The sequence below is a fragment of the Eublepharis macularius genome, chromosome 12 (genome assembly GCF_028583425.1).
Source record: "Eublepharis macularius isolate TG4126 chromosome 12, MPM_Emac_v1.0, whole genome shotgun sequence".
NCBI lineage: Eukaryota > Metazoa > Chordata > Lepidosauria > Squamata > Eublepharidae > Eublepharis > Eublepharis macularius.
In genome coordinates, this window is record NC_072801.1 from 36560393 (window position 1) to 36587760 (window position 27368).

General features: G+C 43.9%; 1 protein-coding gene across 3 annotated transcripts in view; it reads left to right on the top strand.

Annotated features, from left to right (window-relative positions):
- Window positions 1-27368, top strand: part of CDK12 (cyclin dependent kinase 12) — a 106946-nt gene that overhangs the window by 47342 nt on the left and 32236 nt on the right. For all 3 annotated transcript variants that reach the window (XR_008597944.1, XR_008597943.1, XR_008597945.1), the window contains exons 14-16: window positions 11212-11314; window positions 26093-26194; window positions 26486-26582. The gene's annotated coding sequence lies outside the window, so the exon portion shown is untranslated. The remainder of the gene's footprint in view (window positions 1-11211; window positions 11315-26092; window positions 26195-26485; window positions 26583-27368) is intronic.

Here is a 27368-nt window from a genome sequence, read left to right on the forward strand (position 1 = left end):
ATCTCACATATCTGTATTTCTGTGTGTATGCATACACTCTAAATGTGCCCTGGAATCCTCAGCAATGTACTGGAGGTTCTGTGACAGAGCTCCCTGAAAATAAAGGACCAATCAGTCTTCTGTGAACTCTGGTTTTGCCCTCATCATGCATCCTATGGCCCGCCCCTTAACTTCAATGTATGCACTTAAGCACCATTTGCTATGTTTATGGTGCCCCAAAAGAAAGCCAAGCGTTCAATGTTTTTTCAAGCATTGCCCTTGCACTTTATATTAATTGCAAGACTTATTAAACAAAAAGGAGAAATAATAGGGTTGCAACATAGGAAATGTCCTATATGCGTTATTTAAGTATTGGATTTAAAGTGTGACTAAAGAGGGACTATGTGTTATTTTTTCCTAAACATCTTTGTTTACTATCCTTTAAAAAAAGTTTTCAGCCGGTCTGTGTCTGTTTTGGCCAATGATTCCGCCTTTCCTGAAGGTTTGAGTTTGTGCCATTTATTTTCAGTTAATGTGTTTACCACAGTTCGTAAATGCCAAGCTAGCTCACAATTGCATTTTGAATTGCTTCACTGATATATCCAATAGAATAAAAGGCAGAGTACAAATAAACATCGAACCAATTGCATATATGACTCTGGCCTTCAATGCCATAAGAGCTAGAAGCTTGTTTCTTTCAGAGAAAAAGCTGAGATTATCTGTGCTTTTTTCCTCTCCCTGAGCTACTGGGTTTTATCATTCACATCCCCATATGATTAGATTTGCTAATATGGCAGCCAGTCCATATTAGGGATATTTGGATAAAGTCCACTAACAGAATTTTAAAAGTCTGTGCATGTGTGTATGTGCGCGAGCACGCACACATGCACACGCATATCAGGACATACTGTAAAATCTATGCTATATAGTTGCCTGGCCATTATATCTAAATGCAAGATTATTTATTTTGCGATCTAGCTTATTCCCTCTTTATATTCCAAATTGGCTCCTTTGATCATTTATTACAAAATTCACATGAATTATTTTTTTCCTTCTATATGTAGCAGTATTCCTTCCAAGAAGAGTGCTAGAAGAACAATCTCCCTGTGAAGATTGTTCTGTGGCCTCTCTGGCAGTATTATCTGTTTGTATCCCTCCATGCTATAGATGTGGATGAAAGGAGCTGCTGCTGTGGAGGCTGAAAGGACCTCTCTGCCCTCTAGTATCCTGCCATTAGGCACTGTGCTGTGGTGACAGCTAGGGGATACTATACACACATTGCACAATATAAGAGCATCAACCCAAAAAAGGTGCAGAGAAAGCCACATGTTCCTTTCAGAAGAGAACTGAATTTAAAAGCAGAACTTAGAGTTTCTGCTCCAGAGCCCAGGTAATAACAAATGTATAAGAGATTTATCATAAAGTTCATCTTTGTTCTTCTGTGCATCTCCACATTGGGACTGTGCACATGCAAGCCTGCCAACTGGAGAAGTTTTTATCGCTTCCATAAAGCTCCACTAGTGAACCACTTCTCCCAGTCACATCTCAGCCCACTTTCCTGCCTAAACGGTCATGTGACTGTGTGGGAGGAGTGACCCCTTCCCCTCAGTTCTCTCTTAGCCACCGCGATGAGAAGAACCTCGTTCAAGAGCTCCATTAATTTTTAACATTGGATGTTTTGTTTGAAGAGAAAATTAATAAATTTTGGATTCACTCATCCTTACATCTTGTGTGTTTTGAGGAGGTTTTTAACTAGTTTGACTTTCACACTTAGTAACTGCTGCTCCTCAGATTATTTCAGACTGTATTGTTTCATGAGGTATGCTGGATATAGTACTAAACTGGCTTACATTAAGGAATAATTCTGACAGGCTCTTTTCCTCTGGCAGCTGTGTCAGCTGCCGTGGTGGAGCATCTACTCATCTGAAATGTAAATAATCGAGCAAGCTACAGCCCCAGGCAGTGAAATTGTCTGCCGCTAACAGGCATCCAGGAAGCTTCGACTCCCACAGGCAGTTAAGTCGTCTGTCGTTGACGGGTGTGTGGGAAGCTCCAACCTAAGGCATCTGCCGCTAGGAGGCTTTTATGGAGCTATGACCCCCAGGCAGTTAAGTCATCTGCCGCTAAAGGGTGTCCACTGGGCCCCAATACTCTGGCAGTGAGTCGCCTGCCATGAAGGAGTACCCATCTTGGGCTGGACCAGTGAGGTAGGAGCCAAGGGTGAAAAACACCGTGCTCTGAAACCTTTCGGATCCAAGACCTTTCTCGAGCTCCAATACTCCGGCAGTGAGTCGCCTGCCATGAAAGAGTGCCCATCTTGGGCTCAATCAGTGAGGTAGGAGCCAAGGGTGAAAAGTACCGTACTCTGAAACCTCTTTCAGATCTGAGACCTTTCTCGGAGTTGAGATCCTTTGGATCCGAGATTTTTCTTGGAATCAGGGTCCTTTGAATCCGAGACCTTTCCTTCGGATCCAGGATTTTGCTTGGAGTCAAGACCTTTCGGAGCCAAGACCTTCCTCGGATCCGAGACTTCATTTGGATCGGAGCAGAACTGAGATCCTTCGGATCCAAGAACTTCTTCAGATCAGAGACACCCTCAGATTCATGGCATCCTTGGAACCAAGGCTTCCTCAAAACTAGAAATAAGACACTCTCCCCCTGTTACAAGGCTCATCAGAGCCGATGATCAGCTACAGGCGCTAAGGTTGAGAGGGTTGGCTTCAGGGAGCTGCAGACAGAGATTATAACTGCACTCTGCTGCAGGACACTCCTAGATGCCCATCACCACTATCGGAGCCAAGAATTTTTCTCATTTTTTTCTCATCAGATCCGAGAGATCAGAATCAGCATCTGTCGGCTCCACAACCACAGTTGGAACCGACACGATGCCTTCTAATTCAAGTAAGCTGTTGGTGATGTAGTGGTAAGCATAGCTACCTTCCAAGCAGTAGAATCGGGTTTGAATTCTAACCAATACAAACAAACAAAATCCCATGACACGCTGCTGTGATTGGATCCAGGAAGGGTCCCTCACCTGATGGCAATGCGGAACAGAGATCTATTTCTGTTTATGGGGATCTTTGAATGCTTTTCTTACAAGTCTTGGACTTGTTTGTCATTAGATCAGAGGGCTAGGAAGAAGCCCCTACCCTGATTCAATTTTGGTCATAGCCTTCCTATCCACGAAATCATGCTGTGTTATCAGTGACAGTTACTGGCTGGAACTCCATCTTGGGTGGAATGCCAGCACCATCTCCACTGGTTACAGAATTAATACATCAGAATTTCCATCTTATATTATACTCTACACCTCCCCCCCCCCACGGTGAGGGCAGAGAACTTGATGGACTGGGCAAAAGCCAATATTCTGCCTCTGTTTTTTAAATTTTCACGTTACTAAATATTAAACCATTATAGATGACTACCTTCCACATCTCAAGGAGAAGCTGTCATCTGATATCACTAACCTCCCCGTGTGAAATTCTATAGTCACCCTGTTACTAAGTGGAAACTATAATGCTGTCTATGCAGCAGATAAACACAGTTGGACATGCTGTAGATGCTTCACCGAGAGTAGGGCAGAAATGACGTCTTTGGAGCATCACCCCTGACTTAGATTCTCACCTTAGACTTAGACTTAGACTTAGACTTAGAGTAGGGCAGAAATGATGTCTTTGGAGCATCACCCCTGACTTAGATTCTCGGACCCCCTCCGCTCCCTGTAACTAAGTTTGGAGTAGAGGACTCTGTTTGGGGGTGCTTCCCTTCTTTCTCACTCAGATGAGTAGAATTCTGAGTAGAAAGAATTCTCTTGGGGTCACTAACACAACTGATCAGTTTTACAGCATGCCTCCAATTTGCCACCATTACCCCAGGTGGGAGGAAGGGTTCTGTATAGTCCTGAAATCTTTGCAGCACTTACAGTCTCAAGGACCCTAAGGTTCTACTTAATGGTTTGGCAACATATTTCCCTGAACGTGATCAGTGACATTTGTTTTTGGGTCTTAGCCATAATGGACACTGACCATGATTTAGAGTCAATTAAGAAGAAGAAAAAGGGGAAAGTCTCTATGTATATTACTTGCTACAAGTGCAAATAATTCCTCATTAGATTAGAGAAGAAAAAAAATTGTTTCTCAAGGTAAAGGGCCATTCAAGGATCTCCCAATAGTCTTCTTCCCCACGTTTTTTTTTATTAGTACTTAAGAAAAATGTGGATGTTTTTAGCCTATACCAGATTTCAGCCAGCTCACTGTACTTAAAGTATTTAGCTCACTGTACTTAAAGTATTTAGGATAGAATGGTCACATTCTCCTCTTTATTGTCTCTCTTAAACGTTAATTGCTAGGTAGCTACCCTGGACTTTGGGAAGGATTATTCCCATATCTCTATCAGGGACATTTACAGTCATTAGATGTGATTCAAATGTCGAGACAGGATATTCTATACATAGTTCTTCCCCTTTTGTTTTCTAACAATGTTCAGAATGCTCACCCACTGTAAGGAACCTGCTTAGCCCATCTCACAACTTTAGATGGTTCTTTTTTTACTAGATCTGAACAATGGGCTCATTGCTGCACCATTTTTGTAATCAATTGATGACTGATGTTGTGCTACTTGTGGAATACTAGAGTGAGTTGGTGATGTTGGGGAAAGATCACAATGTGGGCCTACCCAGAGTTTCATTCACAGTGGTGCAACGTTGGACTCCATAGTACCAAGATCATCCTGCTCTAGGGCAGGACTCAGACAAGTGACTCCAAATTATCTGGAGCACACAGACATTGCTGAGGCAGATGTCGACTGCCACGTCGATGGCACCCCTTACCATGTTAAATATGTGAATTTGCACCAGTGGTTTCTGAGAAATTTTCAGGTCTTCCTCACATTTCTCTATCCATAAATTTGTTCGTCCCGGACCCTTGAAAGGTGACAGCCAGACCATTAGTTTGTTCAGGGTATACCCTTTGGTACTAGACAGGATCATGCTATTCCGACAACTGATGCTTCATTGCAGAATTGGAATACACTTGGTGATGATACTATTATATAGGAATAAATGGTCTGACAGAGAAAAGACATTACATATTTAAGTAATGGAATTCAGAGGCATATATTATGCTCTTGTTTCATCACAGATATGTGTTGGGGCAAAGATATTCAAGCCCAAATGGGTGACACTATGCAATTGTTACCACAACAAGTGGAATGCACAGCATCACTAACCCTTGGGCAGAGGCTAGGGTCATCTGCAGTTGGGCGATTCCTGATAGGTTTTCCATGCTTAGTGTCTACATCCCGGGCTCAGACAACACCAGACCAAAGGGGTTGAGCACCGTCTTGAGTTCCACTCATTAATGTGTTGTAAACAATGTCAACCCGTAGCCAATATTCCTTCAGTAGATAGTTCCAGATGTGAGCAAATTCACAACTAGAGTTAATGCCAAGACATGAGTGCTGTTGTTCTAGAAGACATCTTTCTACATGTATGAACAGGTTGTCTGTTCTATGCATTTTATCTTTTTTCCCTGGCATACAGACTCGTTTACCTATTGGAAGGAACATTTCAAACTGTATCCCCTTTTGGCCAAGGCAAATTGGGTTCTTACGTCATTTGCTCAATCCAAGCACAAGTACATGCCACTTCCTCCGATACTGGGCAAGATTCAACTGGGAACACTGTTTCCTCACATTTTGGGTTTCACGCACTTGTCAACAGGATACACTTGACCCATTCTTTGGTGATTTCCATTCAAGTACTCCTGAACATGGGACTTTCCACTTGGATGTTTTTGACTCCAAATGGAAATTTTCTTTCAGAGAAGATGTAGAGTAAGAGCACTATGGCTGAGAGTTGTCTTTTACTCTTTATGTATTGAGTATCTATACATCCTGAACTCAGGATTTTTGCTGACTAGTCAGGTTCACCTATCTACCTTAGACTCCATTCATGTTCAGATTAAAGGCAAGCCTGTGCCATCTGGTCCTAGTCCTGCCAATTCCTCAAAGGGATGCTCAAGCTTTATTTTCCAAGGTCCCTGTCTTTGGTACAGTTGAGCCTTATGTTGGCATCCTCCAACATAAGCCACTTAGCCACTTGTACGTTGAAGTGTCTGCCATTGTGGATGAGCTTTTTCATGATATTACTATAGTTAGGAGAGTGACTCGTCAGTGCCTAGGACTGAACCAGCCTTTGGGGCATAAACTCAGGAACCATGGTGCAGTCTTCTGTCCAGACAACCATTTCCTACTAGGTTTCTTGTTCTCTTTTGACCTATTTCAAGAGATGACCCTGCCTGTATTTTACGAAACCTGCAATTCAGGACACAAGAGACATCTAACGCATTACATTACATTACAGTTCAGAAGAACGTTGTCATTTTTGTTTTAATTATAAGGCAATTTTTCATTCGGATCTGCATCTGTTTATGCATTTTTTAGCCCAATCATGGGCGAATGGAGGTCATCCTAGCCCATTGATAGATATGTGGTGTCTATCATCCAGTTGGCATACCAACATACTGTTCAAGGCCCTCTTCATCTGGGGGTTTCACTTTACCGGGTCTCTGGCTACCTCAGTGTTTTTTCTGTGAGAAGTACTATATTTCATGTTTATAAAGCAGTTCCTTGGCCATCGTCGAGTGCCTTTGTTGGACATTGCACTTTAGACATCAATTGCACATAGCGTGTGGCAGTTTTGCACTCCTTGCAAAAAAAAAAAAAGGAATCTGCAAGATAGCTGACTGGTCATAGTCAGACACCTTTCTCTGTCATCATACTGTTCACATCACATCACATAGAATGTGGTGATAATTAGAGCAGTACTGCAGTCTTTGTTTAAAAGAAAAAGTAAAAGGGAAAGTAAACACTATGCAATTTTAAGTCGTTGCAAATACTTACATCTTTATTGGCATATCTCCCATTTGCCTGTACATTTGCAAAGTTTTTACATAAGTTTATTACTTACTTTGATCAAGTTTTATGTTATTAAATTATGATTGAGAGAGATTCACCCCACCTCCTTGTGAGAGTGTAGCTTGGTAATCTCCCAATGTGGGGATGCACAGAAGAACGAAGATGAAAACAGGCTTGCACTTACCTGTAACCATTATTCATCGAGTTCTTCTGTGTAGACACACATCCCCGCCCCTCCTGCCCCACTGTGAACTCTCTGGCAAGGTCCAGTATGAGATCATGGCGACTCAGGAGAACTGAGGGGAAGGGAGTCGCTGCTCCCACACAGTCACATGACCGTTTAGGCAGGAAAATGGGCTGAGACTTGACTGGGAGAAGCGGCTCCCTGGTGGAGCTTTATGAAAGCGATAAAAACTTGTCAGCAGGCCTGCCCACAGAACAATGGCGATGAACAATGGATACAGGTAAGTGCAACCCTGTTATAATCATGTTTCATATCCATACCTTGTTATATCATTTTCTGTAATGATATTACGTGTACTAAAACCATTTTTTACCTTAAAAAGTAAGAAGACATTTTCTCCCCACACTGTCCTGTCTGCACCACATTTTATGGACTCATCCTGATTCATTGAACTGAAATGTAATCCACAGGCTCAATGAAAACTATAGCAGAGACTAAAAATGTGAAGGAGGAGACAGAATGTTAACACTTCCATGCTCTGAAAGCTCCACATCATATCCTCTCTCACCTCTTCCTTTCAAGCAGCATTTATTTTATTCCCACTGACTCCAGCTTTATAGTTTGCTCTTCTCTATTATTAATTGGACTAGATGTGCAAAAGGAGTTTTAAAAAAGGAACTGCGCTGCCAGGACTATTAAGATTGAAAATAAATTTGTCAAACCTCACCATGTTTACAGTGCAGCCACATTTTGCAAGGCTCTAGTGGTCCTACTTTTAAAAAAGATACCATAGAGTAGGCAAAGGTGCCCTGAGGGGCAATTGATCAAGATGGGGAGCCATATTTGTCTGGAGCCAGTAGAAAAGAGTAAGAATCCAGGAGCACCTATAAGACTAACAAAATTTGTGGTAGGCTATGAGCCTTTGTGAGTCACAGCTCACTTCTTCAGAAGTATCTGAAGACTCACAAAAGCTCATATCCTATCACAAATTTTGTTAGTCTTATAGGTGCTCCTGGACTCTTGCTCTTTTCTACTGCTAAAGAGCAATTGAAATGCTCAAGAGTTGGAGCTCTTTCCCAAGGAGAAAGACTGAAGCCCTTGAGCCTTGTAAGAAAACTGAAAGGGAATATGCTGGAAGCTTATTTTCGAAACAAAATGCAGGGCATAGAGAAAGCAGAGAGAGAAAATCTGCCTCTTCCCAATACCAGAAAAAGTAACCTTAAGATATTGACTGGTTTTATATTTAGGACAGATTCAATAAATTATTACTTCATGCAAGGCTTAATTTATCAAATTTGCCACCCAGTGTGACCATGTTTAGGAGGCTTTTGAAAGGGGCTAGACCTGATCTGAGTTTGTGCACTCAGCACAATGGGTGGCTGAGCACTAAAGTAGTAGAATGGGCTAAACTACTTCAGATTGTGCCCTGCCTTGGATAGCCCAGGTGAGCCTGATCTCGTCAGATCTCAGAAACTAAGCAGGGTTGGCCCTGGTTAGTAATGGGATGGGAGACCTCCAACAAAGACAAGGGTTGCAGAGGCAGGCACTGGCAAACCTCCTATGTTAGTCTCTTGCCATGAAAACCGCATCAGGGGTCTCCATAAGTTAGCTATGACTTGAGGGCACTCTCTACCACCTCTTGCAGGGAGTTCTTATATGGGGGCACATTTTATTTTTTAAAAGACTCTCCTTGCCCACAGTCTGAAATAGTACAGCTCATCCTAACACTTCACAATCTACCCCCCCCCCTGCCCCAATCAGTCCCTTAGGTAAGACTGGGCCTCATCCTTAGAGGCTTGGGTTATCATCAATGGCTATTAGGCCTGCTGGCTCAGTGGAACCTTCAGGCAGAGAGTGGGGAAACCATGGCATACAAGCTGTTGCATTTGGGGCCAGCCTTTTGGGCTTCCTGGAAGCATCAAGTTGGTCACTACAGGAAACCAGGATGGTCCTCTTGGTCTCACACTGCCACTTCTCACTTCCTCCTTATGACACTTGCAGTTTGAATGCAGCCCCCTAAGCACATACTGTGACCTGCTAAGTCGAGACAAGCCCCTAAAGGGACCTTGCATGTAACTGTGATGGGGCTAGGTTCAGTTTAGTGAGGCATAATTTTTCTGGATTACACTAGAAGCTCAGGTTTTGTTTGAGGGAGAGCTGTTTTTGATAATCCTGTGGATGCAGAGTCTCCATGCGATGTACAGAGTATCTGGCATAGAACTTACTGTAATGTTGTAACTTTCATTTTAAAAAGTGGATCAGGAGAACTTTCTAGGCCTTCACACCACTCTGCTACCCTGCTCTCTGTTTTGTGTACTCTTGTGTTCATGCTGCTATTCTTGTTCATTTATTTGCTTAGCCTTTCTCGCCAATGGGATCCCAAAGTGGCTTACATTGTTCTCCTCCATTGTATCCTCACAACAACCCTGTGAGATAGTTTGGCCCAAGGCCATCCAGTGAGCGCATCCATGGCAGAGTGGGCATTCAAACCTATATCTCCTAGTTCTACACCCTAACCCCTGAAACAAGCAGGCCTCTATTGCTAGTTCTGCAATAAATGAGCCCCCCCCATAACATTTGTGCATTCGCAATGTGCATGAAGTCAATTTGCCTATATATACATACATACGCGCGTGCGCACACACACACACACACACACACATATACATACACACATACACACACACATACATATATATAGTTATGCACGCGCTAACTCACTGAGGATTTTTTATACACACCTTTGCATTGCTTGATTCACTGTACCCTTGATGGCAACTCCATGTGAGAACATTCTCCAGGGAGTGATAAGAAAGCTCAGTCTATACAGCTTAGATCAATGAGGATACGTTCACACATGCAAGCCATCTAGAGACCCTGCAGTCATCAAACAATGAATGCCCATATGTAAGCCAAGTGGCCTGCCAAATTCTGGGTTTTCAGTGTTTGAACTTTGCAGTTTGCTTGGAATTCTTTAACATCCTATGTATCTCAGTCAATGGTGTTCATCGGTTAAACAGTTTAAAGGCTTGAAAACACTTTAGAGCAAAGGGAATAAAAAGTGTCTTGGTAACAGTTTTAAGTTTAATGTATCTAGTCTTCCATACAGCCCTCACAATTTATATGTAGCTCTTTCTTAAAGGGCTCCAAATAGTTTTTTTACATTGTCAGTAACTCTTAAATCTATACCTAAGGTAAGTCAATATTATAGTGTGTGTGTGATATATTAATATACTTTCAACAGGTTTTCAGGATGAAAAATTCCTTGTATAACGATATATGTGAATTTTGCTTCAGTGCATTTAATTTCGTATACAAGATATTTCTGAACACCTTGTAGTGTATCTGGCCTTCTTGCAGTCCCTGGGGGATTGCTCATATATTGCAATTCAATTGGAGACCTCCCTCCTTTGTTTGTGTTTGTTTCAGGATGGTTGACCAGTTAAAGCATAGTAAAAACAATTAAAATGCAATAATCACAATAATATAGTGTGCATAAAAGTTAGAAACTTAAAACTGCTGCAAAATCTGAAAAGGATCAGGATGGCCATCTAAAAATTGAAACTGTGCCAAACAGCCAACCTAAAAGTAGCCCAAAACCTAAAGCTGTCCTAGAGGCAATTCAACAAAGGCCTATGTAAACAGGAAGCATTCTAAAATGGCAGGGAAAAGTCACTGGGTTCACTGCCAGGCACATGATTACCAGGAGGGTGTTCCGTAAGTTGAGTCCCACAACAGAGAAGGCCCTGTACTTAGTGGCAACTGATGTCACCACTTGCATGCTGACTGGTCTGCTGAAGCTCTGACTCAAAGAAGGGAGCTAAGAGCTGGGTACTGCGTCTGGAGTGATGGGGGTAGAACTGAGGGTGTATGTTAATGATGGGGATGTAGGTCAAAGGGGAAAGCCTGTCTGTACTTGGGGGCTCTTCTAGCCCTGAGATGGGGCAGATTTGGGGTCTGAGATTAAAGTGGCTTGTAGAAGGCCTTCAAATGAGCCTCAGTGAGTTTGAGCCTGGGACTTGGGGCTTTTCACTATGATGTTATACTGGATTAATGTTCTCTCTCTTTGACTTAGCTTTCTGAAAGCTGGAGCATAACTAATTGGACCAAACCCTCGCTCTTTCTAATTCTAGAGCAAGTTTTCAGATGCTGCTTGGAAGATGCTTACTCCTGACCTGCAACTTGACGAGCACATCTCTCTTCCTGCTTCTCAATGCTAGGAACAACGAAGTCTTTGTAAGTAATGAGATTTCTATATTACATGTGAAATGGTCTTATGCTCAATCAAACCGTTGGTCTATCAAGGCCAGTATCATCTGCTCAGACTGGCAGCAGTTCCCTGAGGTCTCAGCTAGAGGTCTTTCACATTGTCTCCAACATGATCCTGTTCCCTGGAGATTGAACCAGGAACCTTTTGCATGCAAAGCAGATGCTCTACCTCTGAGACATGGCTCCACCCCCTTTCTGACTGGTGCCCAAAGATCTTCTCCCAACAAGGGTTACTACATTGGCTCTGGAGAAGGAGGGCCTGTTTGCATGAGAGTCCTGATTAGTAATACACTAATACACTGTCCTGATTAGTAATACAATAAGAGTGCCCAGTATGGTGTAGTGGTTAGGCTGTTGGATTAGGATCTGCATAAACCCAGGTTCAAATCCCCATTCTGCCTTGAAACTGATTGGCTGGTCTTGGGCTAGTTGTGCATCCTCAGCCTAACCTACCTCACAGAGTTGTTGTAAGAGTAAAATAGAGGAAGGTAGAATGATGTACACTGCCCTGAGTTCCTTGGAGGAAGGGCTGGATAAAAATATACTAAATCAATAGATAAATGTAGTGGTGCTACTAAGAAGTCATCTTTTGGGACTTGGTTCCTGCCTAAATGTATCTCCATCCAGCTTTCCTTCTGGCCTTAAGTTACACAATCCAGACATGTATGCCTTACACAGATCCACATCTACTCATCTCTGATAAACAGGGTCTGCAGGTTTTTATTATTTCAAAAACTTGCCAAACTACTCTTGAGCAGAGGTGACAGTGGATCAAAAGAAGAACAAAGCTCCCACAAGCAAAGCAGTGCCGCTTCCCAAACATTTTTAGGTCTCTTAAACTCTCTCATCTATTTTCTAGCTTTCCCTGGGTGTTCTCAATATGTGGTTAAGAAACCACCAGATGGCACTCTAACCAAGCTAGAAAAACGGAATGCTTTAATTACACCCCCCCAATTTCCCCCCATAACCTGTCCCATGGCTTTGGCAATCCACTGCATATATTTTGTGTTTAAAGAAACACGGGATGTTCTGGGGGGGTGGGCCATAGAACACCATTCCCAGTGTTTGTTCTTTACTCTGCCCTAAATAGCCCTCTTCATGCAGAGCAAGGCTATGTCCACAGAATAGAAAAACCTATTAATTACATGGTTTTAACAAATGTGCCTTTCTCCAGCAACATCGGAAATGTATACTTGTGAAGTTGTAGAAAAATCACTAGCATGTATTCTTTGGTTTTGCATAGAGTTAGAATTCACAGGGTTATGAGGGATGTGTGTATGCAAGTTGTCCAGTAAGTCTTAACAGCTAACATCAATTAAGGTTTATTTGATTCTTATGAACCATGCATGCTAAATAAAAATAGCAAAAACCAATTACTATATATATAAATATTTATAAAATGCTCTAGTGCCAAAATGCTAATAAATGTCAATAAATATCAATAAATATCATAGTTATAACAGTGTAGAATCTCACAGCAATAATTGGTTTTTGTTCCTTCAGTGAAAGTTTTTCTCTCTCTTTTGGCTTTAGGTTCTATTTGGGGGTTGCTTCCTTGCTTTTTGTTCTGTACCTTTAAGGGCTGAAGCCATGGCAGGTTATCAGGCGGTTTTCGCTTATAGTGAGAAAGAGAAAAAACATATCCTTTCGAATGTTGCATCTGTAATGAATCAGGCAGGGGTTCCTCACAAGAAGGATTAGGACACATTGAATTTTCTTTTGTCTAAAACTACAAAATTAAATTTACATGCAGGCACGCTTTATGATTATTATACCCTGCAGCAGATACCTAGAGGTATGTGCATTAAAAAAAACCCAGCGATGTTTACGGACAACAAAGTATTTGGATCTAAATGGGCCTTGATACTTAATAAATGCTCTTTAGACCTTATCCTTTTAGTGATAGAAACCTGCAAACAGGAAGTGGAGTCGATAAACAAAGAAGTAGAGAGGGTTAGTGAGTCAGTCGAGAGCACAGGCACTGCAGAGGAATTTGAAAACAAATTACAGGAGGTGGAGAAGGCTGTAAAAGACTTTGAACTGAAGCTCTAGGAGATTAAGATCAAAAAGTTTAAGAGGGACGCACATGATTATCCAACAGGTAGAGTTTATACCTGGTCGGGACCCTTCTAATATGGGATCCCTCAAGACTATATCTTGGGCTAAACCTTTACAACAGATCTTGACACCTGTGAGCCCTCTGATGCCGACTCATCTGGGAATGAGGACATGAGTTTCAGGCAACTTAGGAACAGAATTATTAACACTGGACCAAGGATGCCAAAGGTACCTGTGTTTTATTGTCTACCAAAGAGTCATAAGAACGTAGTACGACCGCCTGGTCGACCTATTGTTTTTGGGTCTAATTCTGTACTGAAATCTTTGGCGATCTTCCTAGATAGCTTTTTGCAGCTGGCTGTGATCGAGGCTCCCTCTTATATTAAAGACACCAGGGCATTTATTCAGACAGTGGAGAGTACATCACTGAATTCAGAACATGTCTTCGTTACTTTAGATGTATCCTCACTATACACGTCCATACCCCATGAGGGAGCAAGGGCTGCAGTCGAGGCTGTACTTTATGCAAGTGACAAGCAAATCCCTTCCACACCTTTTTTATTACAATTATTGGACCTTATCCTAGATAAGAACTACTTTAGATTCAGGTCTGAATTTTATTACCAAACAAAAGGTGTAGCAATGGGCTGCACAACAGCCCCAAGCATGGCCAATATTTACATGGCACACTTGAAAAGGCAATTTATTCATCATCCCACCCCCCAAAAAAACTTTTTATGACAGGATATTTTTGTATCGTAGGTTCATAGATGATCTTTTTATAATTCTGGAGGGGTCAGATCAGGTGAATAACTTCGGGGATTGGCTTAATTCTTTAAATGACAACATTAAGTACACGTGGCAATCCAACCCAAACTTTGTCAATTTCCTGGATACAGTGTTTTTTGAAACCATTTCAATTGTATTTGTGTGAGACCCTTTAAAAAAGTGACTGATAGAAATTCTTACCTGGATTATACATCGTATCATCCGAGACAGCCAAGGGACAACATACCATTTGGCCAATTCCTCAGGATCAAACATAACTCATCAGATGTGAATGATTATATTAGAGAAAGGAACACTCTACACAGAGCCTTTCTCAATAGGGATTACCCTGAGGGGGTCCTATGCAGAGCTGAGTGAAGAGCTGATTTGATTGACAGAAGGAAGTTATTCCAAGTAAAACCCAAGGAGTCGGGAACTAGAGTTCGGTGGGCTCTTGATTACACCCCATTGGCATCACAGATTAAAAAGATAGTAACTACATACTGGCACCTTGTATCAGACATTCCCAGATGCCAGGAGCCCCCGACTGTAGGTTTTAAAAGAACCAAAAATATTAAGGACCATATAGTGCCTTCAGATGTACACACCCCGACCTATAATCTTCCTCCTGTGGTGGGACACTATAACTGTGCCCACTGTTCTATATGTTCCCTAGCCTTGTAGGCAAGGAGATACTGCTTCAGGATGGACATACAAAGATCCAATTGCGGGCTTTTTCAACATGCCAAACAGCAGGAGGTAATGTATTTGATCATATATGACTCTGGTAAATTATATGTGGAGAATACCGTTAGACGTCTTCGTGTACAGATCCTAGAACATATCTCTAGGCTCAGGAACCACACTATGGAAGCTCCTTTGGTGGAGCACTTCTCTCAACATCATGAGCGAGAAAATGATTTCAAGTTCACTTATTTGTGGGAAGAAAGGGTTCTCCACTCCAGGTCACCAGAGAACTGGCACAGGAGGAGGCTTTTTGTATTTATTCTCTGAATAGTATAAGACCATCAGGGCTCAATAATGAACGTAGCTTCACATGTTTTCTGTAAGTATGGTGATGCTCATTTATGGGAGTACTGTTTCTTTAATTAAGTCCCTTTTAAACCCTGCCCTTGACGTGCAGCTTTGCACATGGCCAATTACTGAGGTGTGCCTGCACAGACAGACAAGAGAATTACTATGCTTGTGTGGGTGAGGTTTGGATAGGTAAATGGTTGTGGCAATGTGGGTCATTGAATGAACAGACCATTGTGCTTTGAATCTTTTATTGAGCAATTATTTGTATTGTAGATATATGGTGGACTTATTGCATGACCTGATGAAGTGTACATACGAAACAAGTGCTTGATTAGCCGGCCCCTTGTAGAGTCGTTGGGGTTGCTCCCTGGCATGTTGGTTCCACTTACGGAGAAAACACATCCAAGAGGTTAACAAGCTTCATATACTTACCTGAGACAGATGAAGTTCCCTTCTTCGTCTTGCTGCACCTGTAAGAAGTAAAGATGAAGACTGCATTAAGAGTATCCTATGGACTGTGACACTGTGTCTTTGATGTGTTTTGAATGATATTTTTGCATTGTTCGTCTGCTTCATATATACTGTTTACCGTTTACAGACATAATTTATTGGTCTGCTTAGATTGTGTATTTATTGATATGAGATTCTACATTGTTATAACTATGATATTGATATTATTAGCACTTTGGCACAAGAGTACTTTATAAATATTTATATGTAGAAATTGGTTTTTGTTCCCTCAGTGAGAGTTTTTCTCTCTTCTTTGGCTTTGGGTTCTATTTGAGGGTTGCTTTCTTGCTTTTTTTTCTGTAAATAAAAATAGCAGGCAGGAAAATACTTAAAGTACAAATGCTGACAGAAGCCCTGTTTCTGTGGGTTTAAACAGGACTAAATTCTGCCCAGAAATCATAATGGCTCCCAACTAAAGCACATGGCATTGATTTAAAGCAGAACTCAGAGCCAGGAAATGTTCTTAATAGCAAGATTCACATCTCTCCCAGTGTGATGTTTAGGTGAGATCTTTCTATTTGGTTTTCTGGTATATGCAAATAGAATGGAGTAGGTGCCCTTGAGTATGTGTAGAATGCCTTTCTCCTAAGCACTGTTGATTTCCCAACACAGCTGGAGGAAAGGCCCAGAAAGGACTTCCAAACTGGCTGGAACTTTTCTGCTATCATGGCCACACATGCAGCTTTCTCAAATCAAGCCCTGTGGGTACAGGAACTACCAAATCTCAATTCAGCTGTGACAGCTCCCTAGGCTGGTCACTGCCTCTAGCCTCGGTTCTATGGGATTGACTTTATTGTTGGTAATATATATAAACTGCCTGCCAACACAGGTTCCCAAGACAGTGTATGACAGAAAGATACAAAAAGGCACAACAAACCCCCATTTAGAACAATGTAAAATAATAACAAAAGATGACGATACAGTTAATAAAAGCAATAGTGATCAATATCCATGGTTTCATAAATGTTTGACATGGTAAGTATGTCTTCATCTGGTTTCCAAAATGACAAATGAGGAACACAGTCTACAGCTGGGGGGCTGCTGCAGAGAAGGCCCTGCTCCTGGTGAAAGACAGTCTTCTCTTCCTGAGGGGATACGACTCAGAGTAGGACTTCTAAAAACCTAAGATGTTTCCTACAGGATGAGCCTAGAGGTCTACTCCCACTTCTAACACCAGGCCTTCAGTTGCCCTGAAGGGCCAAAAAACAGGGCACAAACACCAATGCTGCCTCCTGGGACTGGTATTCAGAGGCTTGTTTCCTCTGAATATGGAGGTTCCCTTTAGGAGATTCACATTTCTAGTAGCCACTGATGGACCTCTCCTCCATGAATCTGTCTACGCCCTTTTAAAAGCTGTCTATGGCTATTATTACATCCGCTTTGGCAGATAATACCAGCCTGCCTTACAAGGTTGTTGTAGGTAATCTGTGAAGCACCTAGAGCAATATGGGGAAAGAAGTGCTGCTGCTGCAGAAATACAACAAACTATGTTTGTTTGTTGGAGACCGCCAGCCGTGTCGTTTGCTCTTGATGAAAGCAGCAGTGTTTCCTTCAGACGCAAGAGGGCAGCACACCTCAATAAACCTTCCCACTTTCTCCAGCTGGGAAGACTGTTCTGGCATCTCTCTTTGGATCATCATGGCCTGTTAACCCCATCTGAGCTCTGTTTTGGTCTCATTTCCCTGTACCACATGATGAAGGAGAGCGTTTGTAGACAAGGAGTTCAATGGCACGGGGTGGGGGGTGGAGGGTGGCGGCTCTGGAGGCATCACCCTGCAGCCCACTCTGTCTTGTCAAAGGGTAGGGGGGTAATCTTGCCACGCAAGCCAAAGCTGCTTCATGTACAGAGTTGTGCTCTGTCTAGCTGACCACTGAGAAAGAAATTTGCATTCTGTTTTTGAAAATGTGTGCAGCAGTGTAATGTATGGAGATCATGCAATATAATATACCCCGATAAACTGCCCCTACACATTTCACTGGCACTTCAGGGTGGTCTCTATAATAATAACAGGTGATTTCCACAGCAACAATTTCTACAGAGAGGCCGCTGCTATGGAAGTCACCTGCTATTGTTATACAGATCCCTCCGCCCCAGAAGTGCCAGTGGCATTATTTCTGAATAAAACAACTTTTTCCACTGCACTACTGTTTTTTTTGTTCTGTGCTCCATACTTGGAGTGGCCTTCTTCTCTGGCATCTTCATATATACCCCACCAGTCCCCCAATGGGGACCCAAAGTAGTTTATGACATAATTCTCCCATCCTCCATTTTATCCTCACAACAGTCCTAGGAGGGAGGTTAGGCTGTCTTAAGGTCACATAGCAAACTTCTGTGACAGACTGGGGATTTGAAACTGGGTCTCCCAGAACCTAGTCTGCCAGTCTAACCAATCAATTTGATTGCCCTTCTCTGTGTCTTTTTCTGTTCTAAAATATTCTTTTCCAAAATGGAGACAGGGCCATATACAGTATTCTCAAAATGGAGGCACCAAAGCTACTCCAGGAGAATCACACAACCTTGGTCTTCTCTGCAATGTATATTGGTTTTATACCAATTAAACTGTCATCGCTTCACTCACAAAGAATCCAAGGAACTGTATTTTGGTGTTGTGAAGAACTGCCTGATATCCCTAGCTCCATTTTCAGAACTGCAGTTTCCAGAGTTCCCTGAGGAATGGTTGTTAAATCAGTTTAAGGTTCTGGTACAGACATGCCCTTTGTCCCCGTATTTGAGACATTTTCAGATACTGTGAGGAAAAGATTCCTGGCTTAATTTGGAAAACCACACCCAAGTCACAAACTGTTTAGTGATTTGAGTTTGGGGCATCTCAGGAGCCTAGCACCAACTTTGAACCCAAACAAATTGTGGTGTTTTGGGTCAGTCACACAACACTTTGTGATATATGTCTGTCAGTAAATGTGCATAATTTTCAGGAGACCCAGTTTCTTCTGCTAAGAGACTTCCATATGCGGGAAGGCAAAGTATTAGTGTCTGATTTTTAGAAAAACAATAGCATAATGGGAGAACCTGACAGGAGGAGGAGAGTGGCCCCAACCATGGGATGTTCAAGGTGAGAGGTGAGCAGAGGTGGTTTTTAGCCGTTGCCTTCCTCCGCATAGCGACCCCAGTCTTCCTTGGTGGCCTACCATCCAGGTACTGACCATGACCAACTCTGCTTAGCTTCCTCACCCTGGTGAGCTTGGACCAAACTGGGGTATTCAGGTTGCTAAACCTGAAGGTTATAAAATTATGTACAGGAAAGGAAGAACCAAATCTTTCACCCTTTCTTTAAAACTCAGGATCTCCCAATAATTATTTCCTGGTAGCAGAGTTGACCACTAGAAGGCCATCCTCATACAATATGTAGCTAAAATAGGGAGTTCTCTATGTAAATAAGCGATGACAAAGGGCCCTGCCTGTTCTGAGGGTTTTTGAAAAGATCTAGAAAAATGCACGGTGATAGGTCAACCAACAACCGTGAAAAAGAGCCATGAAAATGTTTAAAAATGGTTCCGGAGGCAGGGGCAGAATAATTCAGTCATGGGACACTGGAAACTTGCATGGTGCTTTCCATCAGCCCCCGCTTGCAAACTCATATGAAGCTACCATATACTGAATCAGACCCTTGGTCCATCAAGATCAGTATTGTCTGCTCAAACTGGGAGCAGCTCTCTGGGGGCTCAGGTGGAGGTCTTTCCCATTACCTACTCCCTGATCCTTATCTACTAGAGATACCTGATTTGAACTTGGGACCTTCTCCATGCCAAACGGTTGCTGTACTTACCACTGAGCCTCAGCTACCTACAAAGTGCCCCTTTCCAGAGATGGAATGGAATGGAATGGTGGATTCTGTCTGAGCCAGCAAACCAGTTCTTCAGGGTGCTGAGTCATAGAGCCATGGGGGAAGGGGGAGACTATACCAGTTGTCACAATTCAAAACAGGAACTGTACTGAATGGTGCCTCTTTATAGTGGCGTGCACCCCCCACCCCCCGCACTTCTTCCCTAGCAGTCTACTGCAAAATCCAAGTTTCTGTCTACAGGAGTTCCTGTAGTGTCAATCTCTCTCTTTCTGTGGGTGTTAACGCCCTTAGTTCTTGCAGGAAGATGTCAAACTTCACAAGGCCCTTCGGCTCCATTCTTGGGGGTGGGGGTTGATCAGCAAACCCTCCTCATTCCCACCCCCTCCCCTTTCCCAATTTCACCATTCCACCTTCTCTGCCAAGATGGCTTGATTAAAAAGCCGCTGCTCCCTGGAATAGCTGCGCAGCTGGTGATCCTGTCAGCACCCTGAGCAGAAAGTCGCTGAAGATTAAAATCTCCAATTAGCAAGAAAGTGAAGCCAAGAAGAAGTGTGGCAGATTCCAGTGCTAGGAGCACTAATTTTGGGGCTCCTTCCACCCAGGAGTAGAGATGGATCCACTTTCAGACCTGTGTTAGTGTTCCTTTTCCTTCAGCCCCACCCCACCCCATTCCATTTTCTTACATGTTGTGTTATCATCATGCGTTACTATTATAATTTTTATCTTACAATTTTTCTGTATGAAAAACCAGCCTTAGTTTTCACCCTGGCATTTCCCTGGATAAGAAATAAAAAGTGTGAAATTATATAAACTGTCCACAACAAGAACGTTTCAAATCCTGTGGTTGTAAAAGCTGCAACTCTAGTCCAGTTCATCAGGTTCCATTTTTGATGACATTTTTAAGTTTCTAATGGTTTTGAATTCAAATGCTGCTCTGTTCCCAGCAGAGAATCCTCAACTATGAATTCATGTCCCCACAAACAGAACAGAATTCAGACCCACGCACTGTGCATGTCTGATTAACACCCTTGAAGGTTACTACAGCTGTTTATAAGTCATTTGTTTACTTAGAAAATTTCTATGCCACCTCTCCAGAGAACTTGCTCAAGGCAGTTTGCAAAGTAAAACATGAAACCGCATAAAATCATTAAGCACACTATTAAAACCCCAGCATTAAAAACTCAGCCGCAGCATAAAAAGAGCACAAAAGTCTAGCATCTTAAAAACAAGCCTCATAAAACAGTTCTGAGGCTAGAAGGAGACTGCAAAACAATTTTTAAAAATAGCAACTCCTTAATTAAAAGCCTGGGTAGAAAGAAACATTTTGGCCTGTCTCCTAAAACAGAATAAAGGAGAGTATTGTTAACTGTGGCATGATGAATTTGTGGAGATTTGGAAGTGCAGGGTTTGAGGAGGGAGAGACCTCAGAGGGGGTGTGAAGCCATAGACTCCATTTTCCAAAGCAGCCATTATCTCCAGGGGAGCTGATTTCTGTAGTCTGGAGATCAGTTGGAATTCCAGGAGATTTCCAAACCTCACTTGTAAGTTGGCAACACTAGTAATGGAATTACATTGAAATGAAATGTTGTCCATCTTCACATTTTCTCCTTCACTTAATCATCCTTAAAAGAGAAAATCTGTTTTAGATTGGAATGAGATTGAAGCTAATGAGCTTCTTTCAGGATTATGCGAATTCTACAACAGCTATATTACAGTGAGCAAAATTAATACTGGTGTAAAACTCAAGAGCCAGAGAAAATCCAGGTTTTTTTTTTCCTTGAAGAACAAGTTTCTAGTCCTTGAGGCTCTGACATTAGTATGGAAAGAAAGTGAGCAAAGCTTGGTAAAATCACAGAAGACCATGAAGGCTTAGAGCCAAGCTACAAGTGACAAATTACACTTACCTGGCAAGTGAACAGACTCACGTGTATTCCTCCCTGTTCACTTGCCATTCACTTGCACTCCAGAGAGCAAGTGAATGGCAAGTGAACAGGGAAGAATACACGTGAGTCTGTTCACTTGCCAGGCAAGTGTAATTTGTCACTTGTAGCTTGGCTCTTAGTGTCAAATTGGGACTGGGGAGAAAACCTCACCCAGGACTAGTGTAGTGTAGTGCTTAGAGTGTCAGACTATGTTCTATGAGATCTACAGGTTCAAATTTCCACTCTGCCATGGGTGCTCGCTGAGTGATCCTGGACCCATTACTTTCTCTCAGCCTAGCCTGCCTTCCTCACTGGGTAGTTGTAATGAGGATAAAATGGAGGAAGGGAGAATGATGTTGTAAGCTGCTTTGGTCCCTGAAGGAGAGAAAAAGCAGGCTATAAATACAAAAATAAAATGATGGAAGGCATGTGTGCTGGTGCTTATAGCGGGAACTAGAGAAAGAGCAGAAAATGAGGGAAAGGATCGAGAATGTGGGGAAGCTAAAAGGGAGTCTAAGAAGTCATGTTGGCTGAAGGGAGAGGAATAGTGTCCAGAGTGGGATATGCTGCAGGAAGTTTGAAGGAAGGCACATCAGAGGAAGCAAGGAATCAGCCCAAGAAAGGAGTTTGGGAGAAAGGGGTGAGGAAGGTGAAGCAGAAGCCTGGAAGTAATCTAGGAAGAAAGTGGGCTATTACTAGAAATCAGCATTGGGAGCTCTGGTTAAAGGAGCGAGGGAGAAATCGAACTACACACCTCCGTTTGCAACTACTAGCTCTCTCTCTGCTTGCAGGATTCTCCCAGAGCCTTATTCCAGTGTATCATCTGACTTCCCGAACTGTTTTTTTGTTACAGAATCTCCTCCTTCCCCCAAATGTCAGCCTGTGTACTTGCACAATGAGGAGTGTAAAGATGGGGATACAGCTGACGAAATTGAACCTCTCCAAGCAGCAGCTTTGGAAATCAGTCTGCTCCCCCCCCCCTTGTGCATATATACGCGCACGCACACACATGCAGCACCACCCGAACAGCCTGGCATGGCCTCCATTGGCACTGGTTCAGAGAACCCTCCTGTAGCCCCTCTCTGTGTCTCGTTCAAATCAAAGCACAGATGAGCCAGTCGGCGCGGGATGAGGAGGCGGCTCGCGTGGCACGTCCTCACCTGCCATTTAATTGGATGTATTTTTAATTAATAGCACCTTGGGGACCAACACGAGACACCGACGGTCTTTGAATAGGGACTGGGGAGGAATTGGGGAATGCGCAAGGATTGGACCGCAGGGTGCGCTTAGCGGGCAAACACGGCAATCAATCAAGGGCCACTTTGGGCTGTTTGGATGGAACTCGGCATGAAGGAAATGGGTAGAGTGTGTGCGTGTGTTATGTGTGTAGGACAAGGAAGGAATCAAAGAGAATAATCTACTCTCCCTGCTCTGGTCGTCTGGGAGAGATCTCTCAGGGCAGGGCAGGAGTCCCAAAATGGAAGCTTGCTTGCTGTTTCTTTCTCCAAATAGAGGAGGCTGTTGTTTTTTGGTGGTGAGAGACACCAGCCTTGCTCGGAGCTACATCTTCTCATGCAGAATTGAGAGAGAGAGAGAGAGCGGCAAGCACATCTGGGAGCAGACTATAGTGGCCCAGTGGCGGAAGGATGAGCAGCACTGTGCATCGGTCTTACGGTGTTCTGTTGACTGCTCAGTCACAGGAGTGCCGTTTCAGATGTCATTTAAGAGGTGGGCAGGCCAGGAAAGTGTGAGTCTTAACAGGCCCGCTTTGGGATATTTTTTTGATTAAATTGCAGCAACCCAATGTATTATGTGAACACTGTGGCAGAGTTGCCATAACTATCCTCATGGGGCAATCTGTGATGTTTTAGAGCCAAAGGGATTTGTGCCTTTGGTATGCACAAACCCAGTTCAGCGTTTACAGCTATCATCATGTATCACTGGAACTCTCAACAATCCTAAATCTTATGTATGTGAGAACCAGTGGTTCGTTGCTGATGTGTTTGGTTTGGAACTGGGTTCAAATCAATGCTTAATTTCAAAAATGTGAATTGCCAGGAATCAATCGTGTCCCAAAGCAACCTCATTTAATTGAACCACCTGTATTCTTAATCCTGAATGTGGACCATCATTACTTGGGGAGAGGCCTTGGCTCAATGGTAGAACATCTGCTTGGCATGCCGAAGGCCCTGGAGTCACTCCTTGGCATCTCCAGTTAAAAAGATCAGGAAGGAAGTGATGTGAAAGACCTCCTCCCGAGACACTGGAAAGCCTATGCCAGTCTGAGCAGACAAGACTGACCTTGATTGAGCAGAAGTCTGATTCAGCATAAGGCAGCTTTGTGTGTGTACTTAGTGGTGAAAGAGATGGGGTTGCCAGGTCAAAGTTAGGAAATTCCTGGAGATTTGAGAGGGTGGAGCCTAGAGAGGGTGGGGTTTGGGGAGGGGAGGGGCCTCCGTGGGATATAATGCCATAGAGTTCACGCTTCAGCGCAGCCATTTTCTCCAGGAGAACTGATCTCTGTTACCTGGAGATCAGTTGTGATTCCAGGAGATCTCCAGCCACCACCTGGAGGCTGGCAACTCTGTGCAAAGAGATGCTCTTTTCATATGCTTGAAGCATGATGCTCCATAAGCTCAGAGTTGCAACTTCTTGCAAACTTTGACTTTAAAAATTAAGTCCTGGTTAAGTTCCCTGTGCTTTGAACAAAGTGGGTAGCTAGGGCAAGAGTCTTCAGCCTCAGTTTTTTCCCCACCCTCTTCAGTTAAATGGGAACATGAGTGAGTATTTGTAGGACATATAAATAAATGGAGGGTTAGAAAACCAGCTGAATACATAAACGTCAGCCCCCATTTTCTGCACAGCCCGGCTATTCCTTTTTTAATTGTGAGCCCAAATACTTGGTGCTGCCACCTGCTGCCAAGTTGAGAGGACTTAATTCGTATACTCATCCAAAGGGGTTTGAAACTAGATTAGTTGGCACAGCTCCTTTCTAGAGGTTCTTGCAACTGTAACACTTGTGAAGACATCACGTTATTATGGATACCTGCCCTCCTCACAATTCCCTGAGTTTCCTGGCCAAGAGTCATGTCAGTTAATAGGCCTGAAGACTAGAGAATGACTGAGGCAGACCTCTCTGAAATCGAGAGAATTAAAAAGTGGACACATTTCTTGCCTTTTAAGTTGTGACAGTCAGTTCAGGGGGTGAGGCCTGTTGAAATATCAGAACCCAATGAAGTGGCTGGATTAGATTTCCAGACATTGCGGCAGGGAGGCTTCCAGGTCCCTAAACTCTCTTGGCAGGAGGGGGGAGGAGACCTGGCACTTGCGTCATGCCAGCAGTGAGGTCCTCATTACGCACGTGCTCTGGCGCCTGCGTGATGACATCACTTACGGAAGTGATGTCATTGTGCCGGCCACGGGAGTGCTCCCACACTCCATGTGGGGCCAATTCAGCCTGTTTGGGAATGCTCCTGCGGCTGGCGCAACAATATCACTTCCAGAAGTGACGTCGCTGCTCCTGTTGGGAGCGCATGTGTGGCATATGTTCCTGAGGTGCCAGCCAGTGGCAGGCAATCTTTGGGAGTGTGCCACCTCCTGCGGACCACTGGCAGATCGAGGGCAAGCTGGCAAACCCCTGGGAGTTTGCCCACCACCGGTGGGGACCTGGGGACCCTACAGTTCAGTTCCAAGCCCTGCATGGTTCCTTATTGTTTCCTGTAACTAGCAAGCCTAGAATTACAAAACAGGAGGAGAGTCATTGCCCAGGAACATTTTTTTTCAAGTATGGAAAACCTTCAATTCTGGGCATAGGGTAGGATCCTGTCAGCATTTCTGCTTGATTTTCTCATCCTCATTGCAGCCACATGTCTAGGGTTGCCAGGTCTTTCTTTATACCCTCCCGGCAAGAGGGGAGAATCTGGCACTTACCTTGTGCTTCATCAGGGTCTTCTTTTTTTGTGTGTGAAAGTTGCACATATATTCCTGGCACTCACGTGATGATGTCATTTCCAGGAAGTGGGGGTGCCAGCCATGGGCGTGCTCCCAAACTTTGCACAGTGCAACTTCAGCTCGTTTGGGGCCAGAATTGTCCTCAGTGAAACACCTGAGCATGCTTGGGGCCAGCGCAGCAATATTACTTTGGGAAGTGACATTGTTGCACCCCACCAGAAGTGTGCCTGGTGTGTGCTTTCCCAGGTTGCCTGCTGATGGTGAGCGATCGGTGACAACTGGGAAGCCTACACATGACTCATGGGCCTTTTGCCTACATGGGTCCCATGATCTCTGCCCTAGCCTTCTTGGTGGTCCAAAGAGGGACCGCCTCCCAATTATCATATGGATGATAAAGGCACTAGATACCCAAGACAGGCATAGGTTGCCAATTCTGGGTTGGGGAATTCTTGAAGATTTGAGGGTGGAACCTGTGGAGGGGAGAGACCTCAGCAGGGCACAATGCCATATGTTCCACACTCCAAAGCAGCCATTTCCTCCAGGGGAACTGATCTCTTGTAGTCTGGAGATCAGTTGTAATCCTAGGAAAACTCCAGGCCCCACCTGGAGCTTGGCAACCCTATCAGCAGGCAGAAAATTAAAGCGAAACCTTGCTAAAAGTCTCTTAATTATTTGTTACATAATGACTAAAACAGGTACAGAGGAGGAAATGGAGATGGTGTGTGCATGTTGCATAAATGGGTCCTGCAGGATTTGATGGAGTTGGAGGCAGCCTGGGACAAAAGCTCTCCACATACGTAAGATGCATAACTAAACTAAACTAAACTAAAACAGTGAGGGGGGGAGGGGCACAACACTAACCTTGCTCTCTCTTGTTTGACTGGCAACTGCCCCTCCCCAGCCAATTCATTTTTGGTGGTTGATGGCAACCCTTTTTTCCAAGGGGAGGGGGTGGTGGGGGTGGTAGAAGCAAATGCCAGCAACTCAAATGGACTCAATTGGTTCTACTGGGCGGGGGAACAAAGATCATTATTCAAAGATGGTTTTATCTCCCCTTCAAAATCTCTCTCTCTCTCTTTCATTTGCAGTTTCTTCTGACCTGCCTTTGCAATGGTGCCTCTTCCAAAGGGAGGGAAAGAAAAGCCAGGGCTGGGAGAGAAACCCCTGGAAACGAATGCACAGCTGGTACTGTTCTCCTCCTGCTCAGCTGTACTCCCCCCCTCGCCTTCTGGCGAGTCCCCAGTTGGCGGCAGGGGGAAGGGGGTGGTGAGGGGGGGAAGGGAAGGAAAGGGAGGGTGGGTTCCTGCTGGTGAAGGAGACGATCTGTGCGATCTCTGCGGTGATGCGTGAGGGGCAGCTGCCCTGCAGAAGGAGAGGACTGGGGAGGGGAGAGAATCAGGTGCTTCTTATCTTTAATGTAGGACATTCATTAATATTTAGTGTCATCTGAGTGACTGAAGGGAAAGTGTGACTGTGTGGTGGGGAGGCTCGGATGGCCGCAGCTCAGCCTCCTCTGCGTTGGAATGTGCCCACCTGCCTGGGCAGGGAGTGAGGCCTTGCCAGCTGCTAGGCCTCAAGGTGCCCCTGGAGGATTCTCTGGCCCAGAGACTTCCATGCTGCAAAGTCACTGCAGCCACTGCTGAAGTGATTGCACCCAAACAGCAAGCAGCTACAGCCCAGGCTACCCTCCGTTGAGCATACTGCTAAGCACATTTAGGGTCACCAACTGAACGGGGGGGGGGTGGCATGGCCTGCTCCTCTGTGACTTTATTCTTTGCTGAAATGACCGTGCAAAGTTTTTCCTGACTTGAACACTTCATCAGGAGTGGTCTTACCCATGGGGGAACCTAGGCAATTGCCCAAGGATCTGCACTGGGAGGGCCCCACAAATGGCTGGTGGAGGCTGACAGAAAACAGTATGCAAAGTAAAGTCAAAATGCATAATATGGTACATTTTGGAAGGGGCATGCA